Source organism: Triticum aestivum, chromosome 2A, assembly GCF_018294505.1.
Source record: "Triticum aestivum cultivar Chinese Spring chromosome 2A, IWGSC CS RefSeq v2.1, whole genome shotgun sequence".
NCBI lineage: Eukaryota > Viridiplantae > Streptophyta > Magnoliopsida > Poales > Poaceae > Triticum > Triticum aestivum.
In genome coordinates, this window is record NC_057797.1 from 726,944,495 (window position 1) to 726,967,284 (window position 22,790).

Here is a 22,790-nt window from a genome sequence, read left to right on the forward strand (position 1 = left end):
TTCGTGCACGGTCGACTTCTGCATAGCGCTCTCTCAGGAGGCGGAATTTACCAGGTTCAGAGGGTTTATGGAGAAAATATCTTATGCCAAGTACCTGCATTTGCACAACCGAAGCCTAGAGAGCAGGTTCTTCTTGGGGTTCCCCTCGTTCTCTAGCCTGACGCGGCTCGTGCTGCAAGGGCCCCTTGATAGTTGCGGCATTGTCGTATCAGTGGGTAGAATCCTGGAGCAGACCCCGAACCTGGAGATTCTGTCGCTGTGCATGGAAGAACGCGTTAAGGACACCGAAGATCAATATGGCACCATGGGCGAGGAATATGAGGATGATGTTGTGGAGAAGGAGATGGATGCGGTGAGCGATGATTTGTTTGTAGCTCCCGACGAGTTCATGGTTCCTGATGAGGCAAGCTTCTCGATGCCGTGTCTGCGGCACCGAGTGAAGGAGATCAACATGGTGCACTACGTGGGCGACGAGACACAGAGGATGATGGCCAGGCTGTTGTTCCGCAACGCGCTTGTGCTTGAGAGGATGTGTGTCGTCCTTGTGAAGGGGACGTTCGAGTTGCAGTCTAAGCTCAAGAATGAGATTGATAGCTGGGTAGTGGCCGATGTAGAAAAGATTTTCCTGTGATCTTCCGTCACGTAATCTCAAAATAATCTTGCCGTGACATGATTAGTTTCGTGCCATGTTAGGTTTTGCCAAAACATTGTAGCTTCTACACGCATAGAAGCAATATGCAATATGCAAAGGAGATGTAAAGAACAGAAGCAATACAAAGGTCATTGTTTATATAGATTATAAATGAGTTGGTCTTCTGCTCGAAACTGTAAGCTGTTTTACAGTTTGGCCAGTCAAATGTTTGTAAGTTTGACAATCACTATGGAAGCATTCTACCAACATTAATTTATTACATGAAATTGGTATTACTGGCTCTATTATAAAATATTTGTGCGATAGTAAAAATATAGATGACTCCCAACACATTGCTGCAGGGACATCCGCATACAAAATGTTGTAAATATTTATTTCACAATGTAAAACTGAATCATTGAAGTTTGCAATTAATTCATTTCAATTAAGTTTTCATCACTTAAAAGAGAGATGGGCTCAACTAATATTGTATTAATTATTAAAATGGTAAAATGATGGGTGCAATTGCAATACATGAAGAAGTTGATCAACACTGGCAAAAACGTAACCAAAATTGTGTTCATATTTGTCAGCTTCCTCGGTCATTCATCACAAAATTTACATATGTACGTACAATGGAAGACATGACGCACATACATCCTTGATAGATGAATATGATATTGGCTCATGAGGGTACGATTGTAGGGCATGAGAACCTAAAGTTGTACATCTTCAATTACTATAAGAAACTTTTTTGGGCCCCGAAGATAATTTTGTGCCGCTTGATGAGCTCGCAGTTGGGGACATACCTCAGCTCAACACAGATGAAAATGAGATTTTGTCTGCCCTGTTTACTGAGAAAGAGGTGTTTGACGCGGTAACACAAATGAAACGGAATAAGTCTCCTAGACCTAATGGATTTCCAGCAGATTTTTACAAGAAATGTTGCCATATCATTAAGAGATATCTTATGTCTATGTTCCATGACTTGTTCAACGGACATCTACAGCTTTTTCGCCTAAACTTTGGAACAATAACGTTGTTGCCAAAGAAGAAGGAGGCTATGCGCATTGAGCAGTTCAGACCGATATGTCTACTCAATGTGAGTTTCAAAATCTTCACCAAGGTTGGCATGAATAGGTTGATATGGATTGCCAACCAACTCAGTCTGCTTTCATGCCAGGGAGACACATCCTAGACGGGGTTGTTGTCTTACATGAAACTCTACACGAAATCCATTTGAAGAAACTGTATGGGTTATCTTCAAAGTAAATTTCGAGAAAGCATATGATAAGGTCAAATGACCCTTCCTCCAACAGGCCTTACTCATGAAGGGGTTCGAGGCCTGTACGAAACAAGTGGACTCCTTCATTCAAAAAGCTGGTGTTAGTGAATGATACGTTTCCAACGTATCTATAATTTTTTATTGTTTCATGTTGTTATATTATCAATCTTAGATATTTTATATTCATCTACTAGCAACTTTATATCATTTCTTGGGACTAACTACATAGTGCCCAGTGCCAGTTGCTGTTTTCTGCTTGTTTTTTTACTTTGCAGAATATCAATACCAAACAAAGTCCAAATGCCACGAAATTTTTTGGAGTTTTTTTTTCTGGACAGAAGACACCAGGAAGCCAAAGAAGTGCACGGGAGGAGGCCCATGGGGCCCACTAGGCACCACGGCGCGTTAGAAGGCCCATGCGCGCCCTGGTGGGTAGTGGGCACAAGAACAACACTATAGAGCTGCTATTGTAGCCGCTACAAAGCTTCGTTTCAGAGTAGAGAAGACATGCCAGGGATATATAATAGAACTAGAAATTATCCACTTTCCATACAATATTATCCCCAAAATACTCTAGTAGGAATATCATCATTTTCCTTTGTAAATGTATACATTATAACAGAGCACAAATAAATCATGCAATTTCATATCAAAGCAGAAGATCACTTAAAACTATATTAGTCTAGAGAAGATACATTTAAAACTATATCGAAGCTACCTTTCAACTTTTTATAGAAATATCGATGATTTTAGAAATAATGTTTTCTTATTTTCTTATTACCTTTATTCCTTCAATCAATTTTTGAATTAATGAAACTGGCGATGTGGGGCTAAAGTTTCCAGTTTTTTTTTGAGAAACTGCTTTTTTTAGGGGTAAACCAAGTTTTATTGATCAAAATTCACACACAGTGGAATACATATCGTGGGTTTGGCCTGGCCACTTTAGAGAAACTGCTAAAGTTTCCAGGTACAGCTTACCCCACTAGTAGCAGGCCGCCGCCCGGCTGGATATATATGGATCAAGCCCACAGAAAATACTACCCAGTGACGGCCCAGGTTATACGTCAAGTTCGGCCCGGCACCCATCGCGCTCCAGTGAACGAGACGGACACGGACCTCGTCTCTCTTCTGCTTGTACCGGGGAAACGCGACGGCTGCCGAGATCCGCGCCGCGAAGCCTCGCCGCCGCGTTCGACGAGGGAGCCAGTGCACGCAAGCATAGCGGGATCCGGGGATGTTTGGGATGCGCGCCAGCGGCGCGGCAACGCTGCGGGTGGTGGGGCGGGCGCGCACCTCCACGACGACCCGGACGATGCCGCCGTCCCGGCGCTCCTCGACCCCCGCTTCGACGGCGAAAAGTTCGACGCGCCTAAGCACCTTCTCGCCCTCATCTCTCCACGCAGGTGCGGCTAGCGTTCCCCTCTTCTCCTCTCCTCTCATCTGAGTATCTGACGCGGCGGATTCCGTCTTGGGTCTTGATTCTAGCTGTGAGTAATACTAGTCGAACACAATCTGATTTTAGCTGCGAGTAATCCTAGTTGAACAGACATGAAGCGTTTGCATGCAGACAAACTATTTTGTGAGGAAGTCTGAAACCTACACAATGCTTCTCCAGTGAAAAACTTCCGTCTGCGACCAGCATAGTGCACGGAGTGAAAAAATCCACAAAATTAAATCATGCCTGTGGGTAATCCTAGTCCTATTCCTTCCTGAACAGACTTGCGACGCGTTTGGTTGATGATTTTTCCGCCGTCTTCCGATTACACCGGCTTAGGAATACGTTACCTGTGTTTGTTTGAGTCAGACCGGTTTCGGGTCCCCTGTAATCGGAAAAGGTTCTTCGTAAAAGCAAAAACAGCAGATACCCCGTGGCATGGAATAACGCTGTTTGTCTGGTATCGATCCCCTCTCTCTATTCTCTGCTCGCGCGATCTTTTCTTCACCACGAGCACCGATCGAGTAGCAGCCTGCAGGACCGGAGATTTTCCTCCCCTTCAAAAACAACACCGGATCTCCATTCGCCGCCGTGAGTCGTCGCCGTAAGTCGTCGCCGTAAGCAGCGCGCCAGCGATCTCCCTCCGCCGTGAGCAGCGCCGCTGATCTCCGCCACGGGCAGCAGCGTGACCGATTTCCTTTCTCTACCGTGAGCAGCGGCGCCACCATGAACAGCTAGCGCTCTCTGATTTGGCCGCAAGTCATCCCCCCAGCAGCCGAGCATCTTCTACAAGACCGCCGGCGGCAGACCACGGTTTCCTTTTCCGTTGCTTGAACCAAACACATCGTATAATCGCTCAGTCTGTGATCTAATACAACGTATTCTCATTACAGTATTGAATACATTACCTGCGTCCAACCAAACGCGTCGTTGATGTTTTGCACTCGGAGGTTACAAATTAGAATGTGATGTTGCAATTTTGTTGTCTGAAAAAGTCTGAACCACATGCATTGTTTCTCTCTACGAAGCACCGATACGGCCAAAACTGGTGTATCGGCGTACTGCACGTCGCCGATACTCCGATACGCAGGATACGGCTTCAATATGCGTATCCCAGGAGTATCTCAATTTTTGATTTAAAAAGAAAGAAAAATAAACCCGATACGCACTGTGGAGATGGTGGGATACGGGAAGGACATGGCAAGCGTTGCCAGCCCCGAGCCCAGTAAGAAGCCCACGAGCTAACCCTAACATTTGCTCTCTCTCCTCTCTGTATCGGGCGGGGGACTGTAGGAGCGCGCCGCCGCTGCCTGGAGTGGCTCGCCGCCGCCGACTGGAATCGCCTAGACTCGCCATGCCGCCGCCTCGACTAACTCGACTGGAGTCTTCTCCGCTGCCGTCGCAAGAGCGAAGTAATATACGAAGCTGCTTTCTATGTGCTTCGCTGACTGCTTGCGGTGTGCTTGGCTGATCCCCCCGAGGTGGTATTGCTTGCTCGCTGTGATGCTACTGTCTACTGCTAGGGAAGCTGTTTGGTATTTACTACTAAATTGCATGTCATTGTCTTTATCAAGAACTCCAATCAATAATGTGCTGCCCGTTTAGAAACAAACCCACTCTCAGGGCATATTTGTATAGAACAACAATGCAATTTTGGATCCCTATGTGTAGCTAAACTAGTGGTTTTAGAAATGTTGCATGAAGATGTGTTTATTTATGTAACCCCACAGGCACTTGTTTAGGAAATTGAGCCTTCATCTTATCTTAGTGAACTTTTGCATTGTTTGATTTTATTATGGGGCAGTATTTTGATCTCATCTCACACATTTTATTATGTTTGTTTTTATTACATGTTATATTATTAATTATTTATATATACTCGCCGTATCGCCGTGTTGATGTTTTCAGAAATTGCCGTATCCCGTATCGCCGTACCCGTATCGCTGTATCGATGTCGCCGTATCGGTGCTTCATAGGTTTCTCTAGCGAATAAACCGTGCCTGTCGCCAGTATAGTATAGAGAGTAAGCGTCGAGCTTTGTTTTGTGTGTGTGTGTATGTGTGTGCACGGAAGGCTGGTGCTGTCTGTGGCTATGGCTAACTACTAAGTATTCATTAAGGTGATATGGTAAAGATAGCTTACATGACAAGATTTAAGCAGTGCACCGTGCTTGCATGTTGTGTCCAATAATATAGTAGGTTAGCATATTATGTCGTTTATCTACCACCGATATAAAATCTCTTTTGCTGAAGATAATCACACCATGAAATCCTGGACACTTATATCAAAACTCAGCCATTCATGTCAACAGAAAGAGAGAAACGTGATGTCTTTCCCCAAAATAGTATTATTATATGAAGAGAAGCATAAATGCATAACTGACAATGTACAATGGTTTGCTAACTACTATGATGAGTTGTTTGGAGCGCTGCATCATCTCCTGAACATTACAATTTTGTTAATTCAGTATGTACAGAAGGCAAGAGCTTCAGAGATGTGGTCAACGGATCACCCCCCGTGTTCCCCTGTCTGACGGGTCGCTGTGGACCCGTGTGTCGATGCCAATTTTCAGGGACACAAACATCAGAAAGGACAACATGAGGCTGCTTATCTTCTCAGGAACGGCCAATCCTTCGCCCACCCAGGTCGGTTCGATCTTCCTTGAAATGGAATACATCAAGCAGCAAGCTACTTTTTATAAATCCTTCCATGTCAACTTGAATGATTTGTCACTCAATGCCACTCTAAGCTGTATTTGTTTTTCTCTTCGTGTCATGTGACAGGAAATAGCAAGCTACATCGGTCTAGAACTTGGGGAGATTAACATAAAAGTTTGCTGATGGCGAAATATACGTTCAGTTGCAAGAAAGTGCAAGGGGATGCCATGTGTTCCTTATGCAGCCATCATGTCCTCCAGCCTCATGGAGCTACTCATCATGATTGATGCGTCTAGAAGAGCATCTGCTAAGAATATTACTGCAGTTATCCCTTATTTCGGTTATGCCAGGGCTGACAGGAAGGTAATATTTTTTAAATGTGATTTCTTATTTTAATGACAAAACGTAAGCCTACACCATAGACTTGTTAGTTGTCACAGCACACCTGTGCTTTTACAATTGCTGTATAACCAAACTTTCCGAGGTCAAATAAAATCACCCCCATATGTGAATGTTTTTTAATATTCATATAAATGTGGAGAATTGAAAGTCAATGCTGAATAGTGCGGCATATTCTATTACCATGAGGAGCATGTTGTTCTGGCAGGATAATACATGATCAGAAGAAACTCAGTCTTACTATAGATTTCTGGCATGTCATCCTAATATTTACGGAAAAAATCATCACCAAATCTAACATAAGCTCTTTTTCTTTTACTTCGCTGCTTTTTGAGTCTCAAGGTCGTGAATCTATGGTTGCAAAACTTGTAGCTAATATGATTACGGAAGGTGGTGCAGACCGTGTCCTTGTTTGTGATCTTCATTGAAGTCAGGCCACGGGATATTTTGACATCCCAGTAGATCATGTTTATGGCTAGGTACTTACTGATACACGTTGCTTCAGTTGATCAAGTACTTCAAAACTGGCATGTGATATCTATCATTCATAACTGTTTCTGTCTTTGCCACATTGATCTGTCAAGCCGGTGATTCTTGATTACCTCGCCAGCAAAACAATTTGTTCAAATGACTTGGTGGTGGTGTCGCCTGATGTTGGATGCATTGCCAGAGCACGCGCTTTTGCCAAAAAGCAGATGCACCTCTAACAATTGTAGACAAAAGAAGGCATGGACACAACGTTGCCGAGGCAAGTAGTATTATAGCTGGATGAATGGGCGCGAGTGGAAGAACGGCTTAACCTGTTTTACATTCTTGTCCACAGTGGGTATATGAGCAGCTAACTAGGATGCATAGTAAGAAAATACTCATTGAGTCTCTTTTGTAGTTGTTTACGGTTTAGCCACTGCTAGTCAATCTGCTGGAAATGTATATTGCATATGGAGATGTGATGTTTTACATGGTGCATGCTAGTTTTTTTTCCGTGCTTTTATGTGATCAGTTCTGTCAGATTAAACAAGCACAACTTGTCATGTGCATTTATTGCAGGTAATGAATCTGATTGGAGATGTTAAGAGGAAAAGTGTTTGTTATGATGGATGATATGATTGATACAGCAGGTAAGTTATCCCATTTAAGTTGTAGGAAACATAATTCTAAGATTGACCTTCTTACAGAGGGGCAGTTGAGCCATGATTTAAACAATGATTAAACGCAGAAACTAAATATTATATAGTTAGTTAATTTTATTTAATAAGGTGTGGATACAAGTCATATGACTTGCAATATAGTTTAAACCTGGAAACATGCTGAAGTGCTCCACATTCATGTTTGACAACTGAGAAAGTAAATTACAACATCTTGTTGCATACCAAAAGTAGCTACCTTTTGACAATCTTTGCTTCTGAATATGAATATCCAAGACTATCACAATTAAATTAGGAACTATTGCCAAAGGAGATGAGCTGCTGCACCAAGGAGCAAGAGAAGTCTATGCGTGCTGTACACATGCTGCTTAGGTACACTGTTTTTTATGCCCATTCCAAGATTTGTCTAGGAAGTATGCTAGATTAATTACTGAACCTGCTTTGCTATGGGAAAGGCCCATCACCGCACTATATGCCTAGTTACAGACTTGTTCCATGGAGCTGAGAGTTTGATGGAACTAAAGTCTACACCAATTCGTGCAAGCAATTTAGAAAGTGCGCAGTGTGCTCGTATAGTCAAACATTGTATGTGGAATCTAAACTACAAATCTAGATGGATATAGTAACTTCAATAGAATTCAGTGGTGAAAATGACCAAATCGTTGATGCTATGCAAAATTTGGTTTAAACTCATTTGTGGCATTAGATTCGCGTCATGGAAATGTGAACCCAAAGTGCAAACCTTCAATAGAGATTGGAATAATTATGCTGCCTTGCTGCAATTTCTGTTCATTAGAAAAGGCAGAGATGCAATCATTGAACTTGAATTTGAATCATATGTTTTATTCTGTTATTCTGTGTTAACATGTTTAGCTTTGATTTCTTACAAGTGTGTTTCACATCCCCTTTTTAGCCCACCCGCCATCAAGAGATTATCAAATGGTTTGTTTCAAGAAGTAATCATCACAAACACTATCCCTTTGAAGAAGCATTGAAGACTTTGCTGAGCGAGGCAAGCAACCTACTTTGATCATGTTGAGCCCGTATTTGCATTACACACTTAAAAATTATTTTGCATGCATAAAGTATTGTTTACTAGTATTGCTATGCTAAGTAAATTAGCTAGGGTTTAGCTATGCTCTATGTGCTTGATATTAACACCCCCTTTGACATTCTTAATACCCCTCCTTTCTAACCAGCGGACTACATACCCACTGGTCACAAATAAATGTGGGTCATAGGTGCAAGTTTAATAGTGCTTGCCATGCAAGTCATATAAATCCTAGGACTTGGGAAGAATCTTAGCACATTACCCCAATATGGGATGAGACTGAGCTTAGTACCTTGGTCTGTCTAGTGTAGAGCCCTCGCTAGGTGGATACCCTATACACCGTGACGAGTGTGGACAAATATCAATCATGGGAAACTATGTACCATCAGGTGGACTCTGTACTTGCATCGTTCTTGAGAAAAGTTTTGTTCAATTGTTCAAGGTGTATAGACCTATCACCAAGAGACCTTCAAGATGCAAAGGCTTGCATCTTCAATTGTACAAAGTGCAACTTAGTCAGAGTTTCTCCTTTCTCAAGCTTAAGCCTTTCTCTAGACCAAATCTATCTCAAGAAACCCAGCCTAGCTATCAAGGGTGTGATAGCATGGACTTATATCAATGTACTTATGGAATTGCAAGAGGACCCGTTAAGCACCAACAACTTTCGATTGGAATGAAGCCCTACATGAGATTGTGATTTTGTGAGTCAATCATGTGGTGATGTAGAAGTGATGTTGAGGAGATAATAGTCAAAGATGTACGGTGGATTATGAGATTTTAGGGCTAGCAGGTGAGCATGACGATTATTATATTGATGGATAACATATCTTTAATTAATCTTAAAAAAATTAGATTTAGTTTGGTGATTGTGATCTTGAAGCAAATTTCACGGCGGATTATGAGATTTCATGTGGATTTAGTTAGGTGATTGTTATCTTGAGGAGATAGTTAAAAATGTTCGATGCATTGTGAGATTTTAGAGCTAGTAGGTGAGCATGATGATTATTATATTGTTGGATAAACATATATTTAATTAATTCGTGAACAATTTGGCTTTAGTTAGGTGATTGTGATCTTTAACTAAATTTCATGGTGATTATGGGATTTTAGTCTACTACGTGAGCATGGTGATTATTCTATTGTTGAATAACGAATCTTCAATTAATATTACAATAATGTATTTTGTAAAGTGATTGTGATTTTGAACCAAATTTTACGGAGCATTATGAGATTTTAGGTGGATTTAGTTACGTGATTGTGCTCTTGAGGAGATAGTCAAAGATGTTTGGTGGATTATGAGATTTTAGGGCTAGTCGGTGAGCATGATGACTATTATATTTGTGGATAAATAAATCTTTTATTAATATTAAAGCAATATAAATTTAGTTTGATGCTTGTGATTTTGAACCAAATTTCATGGTGGATTATGATATCTTAGCTTGGATTTAGTTAGATGACTGTCGTCTTGAGAAGATGGTCAAAGATGTTTGGTGGATTATGAGATATGTAGTCTAGTATGAGCATGGCTATATTATATTGGTTGATAAACATATCTTCCATTAATCTTGGAACAATTTGGATTTAGTTAGGTGATTGTCATCTTGAAGCAAATTTGACGATGGATTATGAGTTTTTGTGGCTCTACTTAGTTGATTGTGATCTTGTGGAGATAGTCAAAGATTTTTGGTGGATTATGAGATTTTAGGTCTAGTATGAGCATGACCACTATTATATTGATGAATAAACATATTTTCAATTAATCTTGGATTAATTTGGATTTTATAGGATTTGGATCTTGAAGAAAATTCGACGATGAATTATGGATTTAATTAGGTGCTTGTGATCTTGAGGAGATAGTAAAAAATGTTCGGTGGATTATGTGATTTTAGGTCTAGTACTTGAGAATGGTGATTATTTTATTGGTGGATAAACAGATCTTCAATTAATCTTGGAACACTTTAGATTTAGTTAGGTGATTGTGATTTTGAACCAAATTTCACAATGGATTATGATATCTTAGCCTGGATTTAATTAGGTGATTGTCATCATGAGAAGATAGTCAAATATGGTCCATGGATGATGAGATTTTAGATATGGTATGGGCATTTCTACTACTATATGAATAAATAAACACATCTTCAGTTAATCTTGGAACAATTCGGATTTATTTAGGTGATTGTCATCTTGAAGCAAATTTGATGATAGATTATGAGGTTTTGATGGATTTAATTAGGTGATTGTGATCTTGAGTAGATAGACAGAGATGTTCGGTGGATTATGAGGATCACATGACTACTACTATATTGGTTGATAAACATATTTTTAATTAATCATGATTTTTTTGGATTTAGTTAGGTGATTGTGATCTTGAAGCAAATTTGATGATGGATTATATGTTTTTGATAAATCTAATTATGTGATTGTGATTTTGAGGACATGTTAAAAAATCTTTGGTGGATTATGAGATTTTAGGTCTAGTATGTGAGAATGCTTGATTATATTGGTGGATAAACAGATTTTCAATTAATTTTGAAACACTATGGATTTAGTTAAGGGTGGCAGCCAGATAGACAAGACTCCCAAGGAGATGATGATAATGCATTAGATTAGACAAAGGTTCACCATCAGCAGCACGGAGGTGAACATTGAGCTCCATGGAAATCTCAACAGTGTGCTCATCAGTAAGAGCAACAAGAGCAAGAAGATCTTCGAATATTAATTTTGAGCAAGAAGAGACCCGAAACTCAAGAAAGTAGCAAAGAGGGCCAACATCAGACATAAGAAACTCCTTACTAAGACGTGGCGTCATCACAAAGGGAATATACTCAGGGTCTTTGCCGGTGATGAACATATAAAAGAAGACTGCTACGAAGAGCAGAAAGGTGGACAAACAACGTAGGATCATGAGCACTCGCTGAAAACCAGCGGCAACCACCCTAGAGGCAAAACACTCAAACTAGGCGCAAGGGGCTTGCTTAAAGACAGAGAGAGCGATGAAGACAACGAAGCATGTCGTCAGGAGCAGAATACCCAGATGATGGTTGCATGTAAACCTCCTCATGCAGCTCACCATCAAGAAATGCATTCTGAACATCAAGTCGAGACAGACCCGTGGCCAATAGAGGCCACAACAAGAAGTGTGCGAGCAGTGGTCATATGGTTTGCACGAGCAAAAAGTCTCATTGTAATCAGGACTCATAATCAGGACCATACTCTTGCTGAAAGCTATGAGCCACAAGATGAGAACGCTCAAGAGAACTATCAGAGTGAGTCATAACATTGTAGACCCACCAAGTGATGGGACGAACATGAGGAAGTGAAACAATATCCCACTTGTCGATGCGCTCAAGAGCAACAATCTCCTCTGCTATTGCAAGGTGCCACTTCGTATGAACATCACGATAAGAAGTCGGCTCAAGAACAACAGCGCCAACGCTTGGAAGACCAAGGCGGTCAACAGGCGGAAGCGGACGAGGAAGCAAGCCATATGTAGGCCGAGGCGGGGAAGATGGCACATCAGTAGACGCATCCACAACATGCGGATGATGTGTATAAAAGTGAGGAAAAGATGGAAGAATACGAGCTGGAATCATCGGGATAAACTAATGTGATGGAGACAAGGAAGCCACCGGTGATGATGGTGTAGAATCCTGTGATAAGCGAGGTGAGGAAATCATAGGAGATGATGGCGTTGGATCTACAATAATTGGAGAAGCAGGAGTAGTACGCTGAATGGATAAGGGCTCAACATGAGTGATATGAGTGTCAGGAAAATTGGAAAGAGTCCACTGAAAAGGTCGAGGAAGATGGACGTGGGTAGTAGGAAAGACTCATCAAAAGTCATATCCCGAGAAATAGGCATCCGGTGACCAACTTGATCCCAATAGTGATATCCCTTATGCTCATCGTTGTATCCTAATAAGACACATGCAACAGACTGAGTAGTCAGTTTGGTGCGTTCACGTGGGCCAAGGACATAGCAAACGTAACAAAACAATCGAAGCGCTGAATAATCAGGAAATGATCAAATACATGCTCGAAAGTCATGCTACCCTGCAGAGCAGTGGATTTGGATTGTTGAAGGTTTATGAGATAGATGGAAGTGGAGACAGACTCGGCTCAAAAGTGCGATGGAAGAGAGGCAGTGACCATCAATGGACGAGCCGTCTCAAGAAGGTGACGATGCTTGCACTCAGCCACACCATTCTGAGCATGTGCACCTGGATAAGAGAACCGAATGCAAGAGTACCCTGCTCAGCAAGGATTCCACGCAACAACTTGGGAGATATACTCTCCACCATAGTCATCACAGAACACACAAATAGGTGTAGATAACTGAGTATGAACCATGGCAGCAAAACGCTTATAGATAAGACCTCACTACGAGAAGAAATAAAGTATATCCAGGTGTGTCGAGAGAAGTCACTAGTGATGACCTCCTTTCGAGGCAAAGGGAGATGGACCCCTGACATCAGAGTGAACAAGGTCGAAAGGACGCTGAGACACTATCTCGCTATGAGTATAAGGTAATTGGACATTTTTACATAGCCGACAACCTTGATGGTTTAGAGACATCATCGGAGACGAATCCAAGAAGACCACGTCAAACTAAGGATGAGAGATCACAACTTCACAAGTGACGATGATGCCACTACTGAAAATAGTTGGTAGACGAGGCAACAGAGGTAGAGACTGGCGGCGATGGCAACAGAGGGACTTGATCCAGCATCCCACGTGCCTGTGCACTCTCCGTACCCTGCCAATCCTGATTGGTGTTCTTCTCCTGTTTGCGGGTTGTGGGTCACGCACTTGATTAAGCACCCCAGGTTCTCCTACTGTGCGCCCTTGGCCCCGGCTTTAGGTAGCGCCTGTCCTCGGCTCGTCCCGTGCATAAACCAGGTATGCACCGACTGTCCAAGCTCCTGCTCACCATTGGTGGTGCTCGAGCGTGTGGTTATGGTGTCACACAATAAGGGAACATGGGATGTGGGATTGAGACAGCACCCATAGCAACCCGTAGGAAGGCAAATGATTCCCATCCAGACTGGCAGAGAACGAAGCTAGACACAAAGGTGGATGTTGACTTCATAGGAGTCTCAATAGTGCGCTCATCAGTAAGAGCAGCACGAGCAAGATCTCAAGGAAGTAGCAAAGAGGACCAAGATCATACATAAGTTCACTATGACGAGCCTTCACAAAGATAATGTACTTAGAGTCATCGCTAGTGATGATTGACATGCAGAAGTGTTCGACTACAAGTTGAATGGTGGACCGAAATTAAGTGTAGGAAATAAAGAAGCCATTAGAGGTAGAAGAAACCTCAATCTCAAGGAAGTAGTGAAGAGGACCAAGATAATACATAAGAAATTCACTATGATGATCCTTCACAAAGGCAATGTACTTCGAGTCGTCGCCAGTGATGATCGACATGTAGAAGTGTTCGACCACAAGTTGAATGGTGGACCAAAAAAGTAGGATCATGAGCACTCGCCAAAAACTAGCCGCAATCACCATATTGATGGATAAACATATCTTTCGTTAATTTTAGAACAATTTTGATTTAGTTAGGTGATTATCACCTTGATGCAAATTTGACGATGGATTATGAGTTTTTGGTGGATCTACTTAGGTGATTGTGATCATGTGGAGATAGTCAAAGCTGTTCGGTGGATTATGAAGTTTTGGGTCTAGTATGAGCATGACTACTATTATATTGGTGGATAATCATATTTTCAGTTAATCTTGAAATAATTTGAATTTAGGTAGGTGATTGTGATCTTGAAGCAAATTTGCCGGTGGATTTAGTTAGGCGATTGTGATCTTGAGGAGATAGTCAAATATGTTTGGTGGATTATGAGATTTTTGGTCTAGTATGAGCATGCCTACTATTTATGTTGGTGGATAAACATATCTTTAATTAATGTTGAAAAAGAACTTCGATTTAGTTTGGTGATTATCATCTTGAAACAAATTTGACAATGGTTTATGAGTTTTTAGTGGATTTAGTTAGGTCGCTGTGATTTTGAGGAGATAGTCAAAGATGTTCAGTGGATTATGAGATTTTAGGGTTTGTATGAGCATGACTACTTTTATGTTGGTCGATAAACATATCTTCAATTAATATTGGAACAACTTGGATTTAGTTAGGTAATTATCATCTTGAAGCAAATTTGATGATGGTTTATGAGTTTTTAGTGGATTTAGTTAGGTCTTTGTGGTTTTGAGAAGATATTCAAAGAGGTTTGGTGGATTATGTGTTTTTGGTGGATTTAGTTTGGTGATTGTGATCTTGAGGAGATAGTTAAAGATGTTCGGTGGATTATGAGATTTTAAGTCTAGTATGAGCATGGCTATATTATATTGGTTGATTAACATATCTTTCGTTAATCGTGGAACAATCTGGATTTTAGTTAGGTGATTGTCATCTTGAAGCAAATTTGACGATGGATTATGAGTTTTTAGTCAAAGATGTTCTGTGGATTATGAGATTTTAGGTCTAGTGAGCATCACTACAATTATGAGCCTGTTTGGGACTGCTCTACTCCTTAGAATTCAGCTCGCTCCGAAAAACATAAGCCAAACGGGATAGCTCCACGATATGCCGCTCCGCAAGAAAACTAGAATATGGGGTACAATTCCTAGTTTTTATGAAGCTCTTCAGGGGGTGCTTCAGAAAACTCTAGAAGCTGGAGTTGGGTGGAAATTACCCACCACTACCACTAGTAAGTGGATACCCCTTTGTCGTTTGTCCCCCCTCAACCAATCAAGTAGACCCTTTCCACCAAATTTCTCATTCTTGAAGCTGGAGCTAGATGGAAGCCAAACATTCTCTTTGGTAGTGCTACAACTTCTGGATGAAACTGCTCCAAAGTGAATTTAGTGGAGCAAAACTGATTTTGGTGAAGTGGAGCATTCCCAAACAGGCCCTATATTGGTGGATAAACATATTTTCAATAATCTTGGAATAATTAGGATTTAGTCATGTGATTTTGATCTTGAAACAAATTTGACAATGTATCATGAGTTTTTGATGGATTTAATTAGGTGATTGTGATCTTGAGGAGATATTCGAAAATGTTCGGCGAATTATGAGATTTTAGGTCTAGTACGTGAGAATGGTGATTATTGTATTGGTGGATAAACACAATAAATCTTGGAGCACTTTGGATTTAGTTAGGTGATTGTGATTTTTAAACCAAATTTCACGATGGATTATGATATCTTAGCCTAGATTTAGTTAGGTGATTCTCATCTTGAGAAGATAATCAAAGTTGTTCCATGAATAATGTGATCTTAGTTATAATATAAGCATGTCTGCTATTATATGAATAAGTAAAACATATCTTCAGTTAATCTTGGGACAATTTGGATTTATTTAGATGATTGCCATCTTGAAGCAAATTTGATGATGGATTATGAGGTTTTGATGGATTTAGTTAGGTGATTGTGATCTCGAGTAGATAGACAAAGATGTTCGGTGGATTATGAGGTTTTAGGACTAGCATGAGCTTGACTAGTACTATAGTGGTTGATAAACATACTTTCAATTAGTCTTGGATTTTTTGGATTTAGTAAAGTGATTGTGATCTTGAAGCAAATTTGACGATGGATTATGAGTTTTGATGGATTTAAGTACATGGTTGTGATTTTGAGGAGATGGTCAAAAATGTTCGGTGGATTATGAGATTTTAGGTCTAGTACATGAGAATGGTGATTATTTTGGTGGATAAACAGATTTTCAATTAATTTTGGAACACTTTGGATTTAGTTAAGAGATAGTCAAAGATATTTGGTGGATTATGAGTTTTTGGTGGATTTAGTTCGGTGATTGTGATCTTTAGGAGATAGTTAAAGATGTTCGATGGATTATGAGATTATAAGTCTAGTATGAGCATGGCTATATTATATGGGTTGATAAACATATCTTTTGTTATTCTTGGAACAATTTGGATTTAGTTAGGTGATTGTCATCTTTAAGAAAATTTGACGATGGATTATGAGTTTTTGGTGGATCTACTTAGATGATTGTAATCCCGAGGAGATAGTCAAAGATGTTAGGTGGATTATGAGATTTTAGGTCTAGTATGAGCGTGACTACTATTATATTGGTGGATAAACATATTTTCAATTAATCTTGAAATAATTTGGATTTACTTACGTGATTTTGATCTTGGAGCAAATTCGACGATAGATTATAAGTTTTTGATGGACTTAATTAGGTGATTGTGATCTTGAGGAGATAGTAAAAAATGTTTGGTGGATTATGAGATTTGATTATTTTGTTGGAGGATAAACAGTTTTTGAGATTTGATTTAATTAATCCTGAAACAATTTGGATTTAGTTAGGTGAATGTGATCTCGAACCCAATTTCATGGTGGATTATGAGATTTTGGATTTAATACGTGAGAATGACGATTATAAACATATCTCCAGTTAATCTTGGAACGTTTTGATTTAGTTAGGACATTGTGATCTTTAAGCAAATTTGTTAGTGAATTATGATATTTTAGGTGGATTTAGTTACGTGATTGTGATCTTGGGGAGATAGTCAAAGATGGTTGATGGATTATGACATTTTAGGTCTAGTATGAGCATGACTACTATTATATTGGTGGATAAACATATATTCAAATAATTTGGATCATTTTGGATTTAGTCAGGTGATTGATCTTGAAGCAAATTTGATGATGGATTATAAGTTTTTGGTGGATTTAGTTAGGTGATTGTGGTCTGGAGGAGTTGTCTAAAATATTCTGTGGACAATGAGATTGTAGGTCTAGTACGTGAGCATTGTGATTATTATATTGATGGATAAACATAACTTAAATTAATCTTGGAACACTTTGGATTTAGTTAGGTGATTGTGTTCGGTGGATTATGAGATTTTAGGTCTAGTACTTGAGCATGGTGATCATTATATTGGTGGATAGACAAATCTTCAATTAATTTTGGAACACATTGGTTTTAGTTACGTGATTGTAATCTTGAAGCAGATTTATCGGTGAATGAGATTTTAGGTGGATTTAGTTAGGTGATTGTGATCATGAGAAGATAGTCAAAGATGTTTAGTAGATTATGAGATTTTAAGCCTATTAGGTGAGCATGGTGATTATTATATTACTGAATAAACAAATCTTCAAGCAATTTTGCAACAATTTATATTCAGTTAGGTGCTTGTGATTTTGAAGAAAAATGCACGGTGAATTACAAAATTTTAGGTTGATTTAGGTAGGTGATTATAATCTTGAGAAGATGTTAGGTGGATTATGAGTTTTTAGGGCTAATAGGTGAGCATGATGATTATTGTATTATTGGATAAACAAATATTTAGTTAATCTTGGAACAATTTAGATTTTGTTAGGTGATTGTGATCTTCAACTAAATTTCATGGTGGATTATAAGATTGTAGGTGGATTTAATTAGGTGATTGTGCTATTGAGCAGACAGCCAAAGATGTTTGGTGTATTATGTGATTTTAGGTTAGTATGGGCACACCTACTTTTATATTGGTAGATTAACATATCTTCAATAAATCTTGGAAGAGTTTGGATTTGCTTATGTGATTGTGATCTTGAAGAAAATTTGACGACGAATTACGTGTTTTTGGTGGATTTAGTTTGTAGATTGTGATCTTGAGGAGATAGTTAAAGATCTTCGGTGGATTATGAGATTTTAAGTCTAGTATGAGCATGGCTACTATTATATTGGTGGATAAACATATTTTTTAGTTAATCTTGAAATAATTTGGATTTAGTTAGGTGATTTTGATGTTGAAGCAAATTTTATGATGGATTATGAGTTTTTGATCGATTTTATTAGTTGATTGTGATGTTGTGGAGATAGTAAAAAATGTTTGGTGGATTATGAGATTTGATTATTTATTGGTGGATAAACAGTATTTTAATTAATTTTTGAGGAATTTGGATTCAGTTAGGTGATTATGATATTGGACCCAATTTCACGATGGATTATGAGATTTTAGCTGGATTCAGTTAGGTAATTGTGGTCTTGAGGAGATAGTCAAAGATGTTTGGTGGATTATGAGATTTTAGGCCTACACCTAGTTTCAATGGATATGCTGGCGACCTTCAGCATTGACCTCGCTTCCGGCTTATGCTGACGTCCCAGTTGTGAGATTCTGAGCACTTCAAAGCCGCCTTGGCAAAGCACCATCGTTGCGGAAGGTCCCGTATTGAGAACACGATACAGCGTTATGTGAAGTCCAAGGCTGATTGGTGGACAAATGTCATGAGCGTATCCGGCGTGGTGCTACAGTTGGCAAGACAGTCTGCCGCCAAAATCTTGTAAGGTTAACTCATTTGTGGCTGAAGGCAGAACAAGAGAGGCAACACAACTACTTGAAAGATGGGCCATATGTGACACCTGAAGAAGCAGTTGCTATTTATCCAACTATTTCCCGTGCACATCTTTGGCACAAGGTCCATGAAAGTGTTGCTATGGATCTTTGCCAACTTCTGGGTCAGGAGTTGGCTGCGCTGGAGATTGAGATAGTACAGAAGGAGACAATACATCCAAGGAAGAGTTGCAAGATGAACAGTTCATGCGCAGATGTCCTTTTTGCTGCACATAGGTGGCAGATGTCCAAACCAAGCTTAGTTTTTGAGTCAAAGGATGTCTTCAATCAGAAAGCCAGTAACAAGCACTGGATTGATGTGCAACCAAGATGGAGAGACTACGATTCACACGACATAGAACGTTACGCAAGAGCAAAATTTATGGACTACACGGCAGATAATTTGTCCATCTACCGTTTTTTGACTGGTATGATTTTGAGTGTCCATTGACTGTCAATTTCTTGCCTTGCCTGAGTCTTTTGTGCTTAATGTTGATTAATATTTCTTGCAGGGGTGATGATTGGACTTGATCTACTCCCTCCGTTCCATATTACTTGTCGCTGATTTAGTACAACAGCGACGAGTAATATGGAACGGAGGGAGTAGCTTATAATTTGCTCTCTGCTTTTGGTAATTGGTTCCCCGGGTCAAAGCCCCTCCTTCAGCAAGCAGTGAACAAGATCATGAAGGTAATAACCATGCTAACTGTAACAAATCTAGTTATTCTCTATCGTAGTAAAAAAATATCTTGTTTAATACAGTAAATGACATGCTTGTTTATTTTCTCTTGTGACAGTCAAATCCTGCTCTGTATGTGCCGAGGGAGAGAATAGGAAAGGGTCTTCAGTTGTATTCATCTGAACCCACCGCCCACCGAGCCATATCCGTCTTCACAGAACTACAGTACGGAGAGATATTCAGCAATCAAATCATATGGTTTGTGGATGACACAAATGTCTATCGAGTTACCATTCACAAAACCGAGGGTAACCTGACGGCCAAACCAATCAATGGTGTTATCTTTATTTTCAATCCAAGAACTGGTCAACCAACTATTTCTGAAGGTTTGTTCCCTTTGTTTTGCTTTTGGCTCTAGTTTTCTTGCAATTATGGCATACTGCGCAGTAACTTGAATGAAAATGCATTATAATCTGCAGGTCATCCACACAAGTGTATGGGCAGGACAAAGCAAATTATTGTGACAAGGAAGGGTATGTTGAATCCCTTGGAAGTCAATGCATGTTATACAAAATTTAATCTTTTCAACTCACACTGCACTGTGCATACAAATTTGTTATTGTTGGTTCTTTTGTTTCTTGCACATTTTACAAGTGTTATTTTTTTTGCCTGGGATAGTTTCAGTGCCGAATTGTTGGTTCTGTTGTTTTTGGCACATTCTGGTAGTATAGTCCATTTTTGCCTGTGAGCCAGTGTCTCTACTGAACTGTATTCTGTAGTTTCTTTCTTGCACATTCTGTTGTTTCTTTCTTGCAGTCTCATATACTGAACTGTTCGTTCTGTTGTTCCCTGCAGGATTTGGCGTGACATGCTAAAATTTTGGAGAAGAACAAGGCGTGGCATGGTGAAAAGTCCATCATTTTGACCTGCCGGTGAACATCATGGGTCAGTGGTTATGTTTGTGAGAAGAGAAAAACCTATCGTGGTCAGTGGTTATCACTTTTCAAACTGAATCGTTATTGTCAAGTGGATGGTTTGCTTGGTGTTATCATCCTTGTCTGGTTGATTCTTTATGATTTGTGCTGCTTTGTTGAAGCTTGTTGTGTTATGTTCATCTGGTTGCTCTTCTTAAGATTGGAGCACTTGCAGATTTCTGTTGCTAGATTAAGTTTACTATGTCGGTCAGTGTTTGGTTATATATGTTTTTGTCAGTCAGTTTTGTGCCAGAGAGCAAATCAGTTGTTCTGGACCTGGTCAAACCTCAGCTATTTCTTGAGCCAGTTCTGGGATGGTGACCCCTTGAGGAGTCTGGTCAAAGCAAGCCAGCAGCATGAACATTACTACTGTAACCATCTTTGCACTGACGATGATGGCTCACCTGTTGGATCATATCAATATGAGCCTCCTGATCTTATGCACAACCCTTCACGACACATGACTGGCTTTGCTGTTCCTAGTCTCGTTGCGTCCGTCCGTCCCATGGAAATCAACACCTGACAGCAATAGTAGTGGATGTTTCTTCTTCCTTGTGACTAGAGTTGTTTTGACAGTAACTCTGATTATGAGGTAATGAATGGTTTCACATCATTATATATCTTGCGGATACTTTGAGCGCCTCAAAGCATTGGTTTGTCAATATATTACTATTAGGCATGCAAATGTACCAGATTAAGTAAGGGAAAGGAAGGCAACGGACCTCAAAATTATGCTGAAAAATCTGTGTTGGTCCCAAGCAAAACGTTGTACAAAAATGCAGTAGAAGTTGCGGGCATGTCAAACAAGTGATTTTATTTGATTTGCAGCAAAAGACTGGAAGGAATTGTTCCTGGAGAACTTGGAATAAGTGATGGTAACTAAGAATTATATCACGCTAAAAAAATGAAGAATTATATCAGTAACTGTAATTGTCCTGGGATGATAAGCAGTTGCACTGTTGCCTCAGCTATTGTTTCTGTTTCCGTGAAGCATTTTAATATTCACATTCAAAATTCAGATATATAATTACGCTGCAGAGACTGTCTTCTCAGTTTCGGAATGCAAGCAGTGTAGCTAGCCCACTGAAATCTAGAAGCATTTTAATATCAATGTAGCTTATTTTTGTGTGTGCTGTATTAGTGCACTGTGACTTAAATAAGAATTTGGGGAAATATTGTTACGCTCCTAGTAAACTTGTGTACTTTCTGTTAATAATATCGAGAAAGTTCGTTCGTTTTCTGGTTAATCATGGCAGTGTCGTCCATGTTCACCGTCAGTTGGCTCGTAACTGTGTACTACATCCATTTTAGCGATAAGTAATCCCGAGCGGAGGAAGTAGTTAATTTTTCGCCCACATCTAGTAGAAGATCGATGCCCCATGCTGGCCATCCGAGTAATTTTTTTTGGAGTCTGCTATTTGCTCCATGCTGGCAAGAATTGGATCACGTCGCCCCTTGTTTTCTGAAATTTTCCCAATGACACGAGTTTCTTGTTGGTAATTCAATAAAACAATCCATTATTATGTGACCTGATTTCATAGAGGGAATGAGGATCACTTTATTTCCTAACAAATAGTAACAATTACAGTGAGTTTTTGTGTGTTGTCCAGGCGCAGGCATCATTGGGCCAGCAGTCTGAAGGTAGAGGAAGGTGCATAGCAGCATATGATCCATCCTGTACGAGCAATGGAGAGGAAATCTATAGCAATGGAAGGTACCCCACTAAACCCACATATCCCACTTAATAATATGTTGGTTTTGACAGGCATCCCACGCCAGAGACCTGACGTCGCCGGCAGATCACCTTTACCTCGTGATCGAATATTCTCATGGCCGTGGAGGAGAGGCGGGTGAAAATGAACAAAACTGCCCCTTAACTGAAACTTCAACACAAAATGACCCGAATCTGAATTTTTTTTTTCACGAAATGGCCCCTTTTGCATGGCGCTCGGGGCTAGGGCGTCATGCAAAAGAGGGCCATTTCATGAAATATTTTCAGATTGAGGTCATTTTATGTTGAAGTTTCATATAAGGGTCAGTTTTGTTCATTTTCACAAGAGGCGGCGAGCGGAGAAGGCCGAGGAGGGGCTGAGGACGGTCATGTAGCTTAGCTGCTGGGGCCCACACTAGGAGTACTAGTAGCTAGGGGTGTTGGAGTTCGTTGCAGCTTGTGCTTATG

General features: G+C 40.1%; 1 long non-coding RNA gene across 5 annotated transcripts; it reads left to right on the forward strand.

Moving 5' to 3' along the window:
• The first annotated feature begins 3,029 nt into the window (after positions 1-3,029).
• LOC123190616 (uncharacterized) lies at positions 3,030-22,526 on the forward strand. Of its 5 annotated transcripts, none has more exons than XR_006496446.1 (10): positions 3,030-3,319; positions 5,819-5,996; positions 6,135-6,371; positions 7,455-7,924; positions 8,466-19,386; positions 19,471-19,648; positions 19,756-20,023; positions 20,117-20,170; positions 20,493-20,622; positions 22,222-22,526. It is a non-coding gene; the product is annotated as an uncharacterized lncRNA (long non-coding RNA). The 5 variants fall into 5 exon arrangements; XR_006496445.1 differs by lacking the exon at positions 22,222-22,526 and having other exon boundaries at positions 7,455-7,525; positions 7,829-7,924; positions 20,493-22,200; XR_006496447.1 differs by lacking the exon at positions 22,222-22,526 and having other exon boundaries at positions 7,455-7,525; positions 7,848-7,924; positions 20,493-22,200.
• The last annotated feature ends 264 nt before the right edge of the window (positions 22,527-22,790 follow it).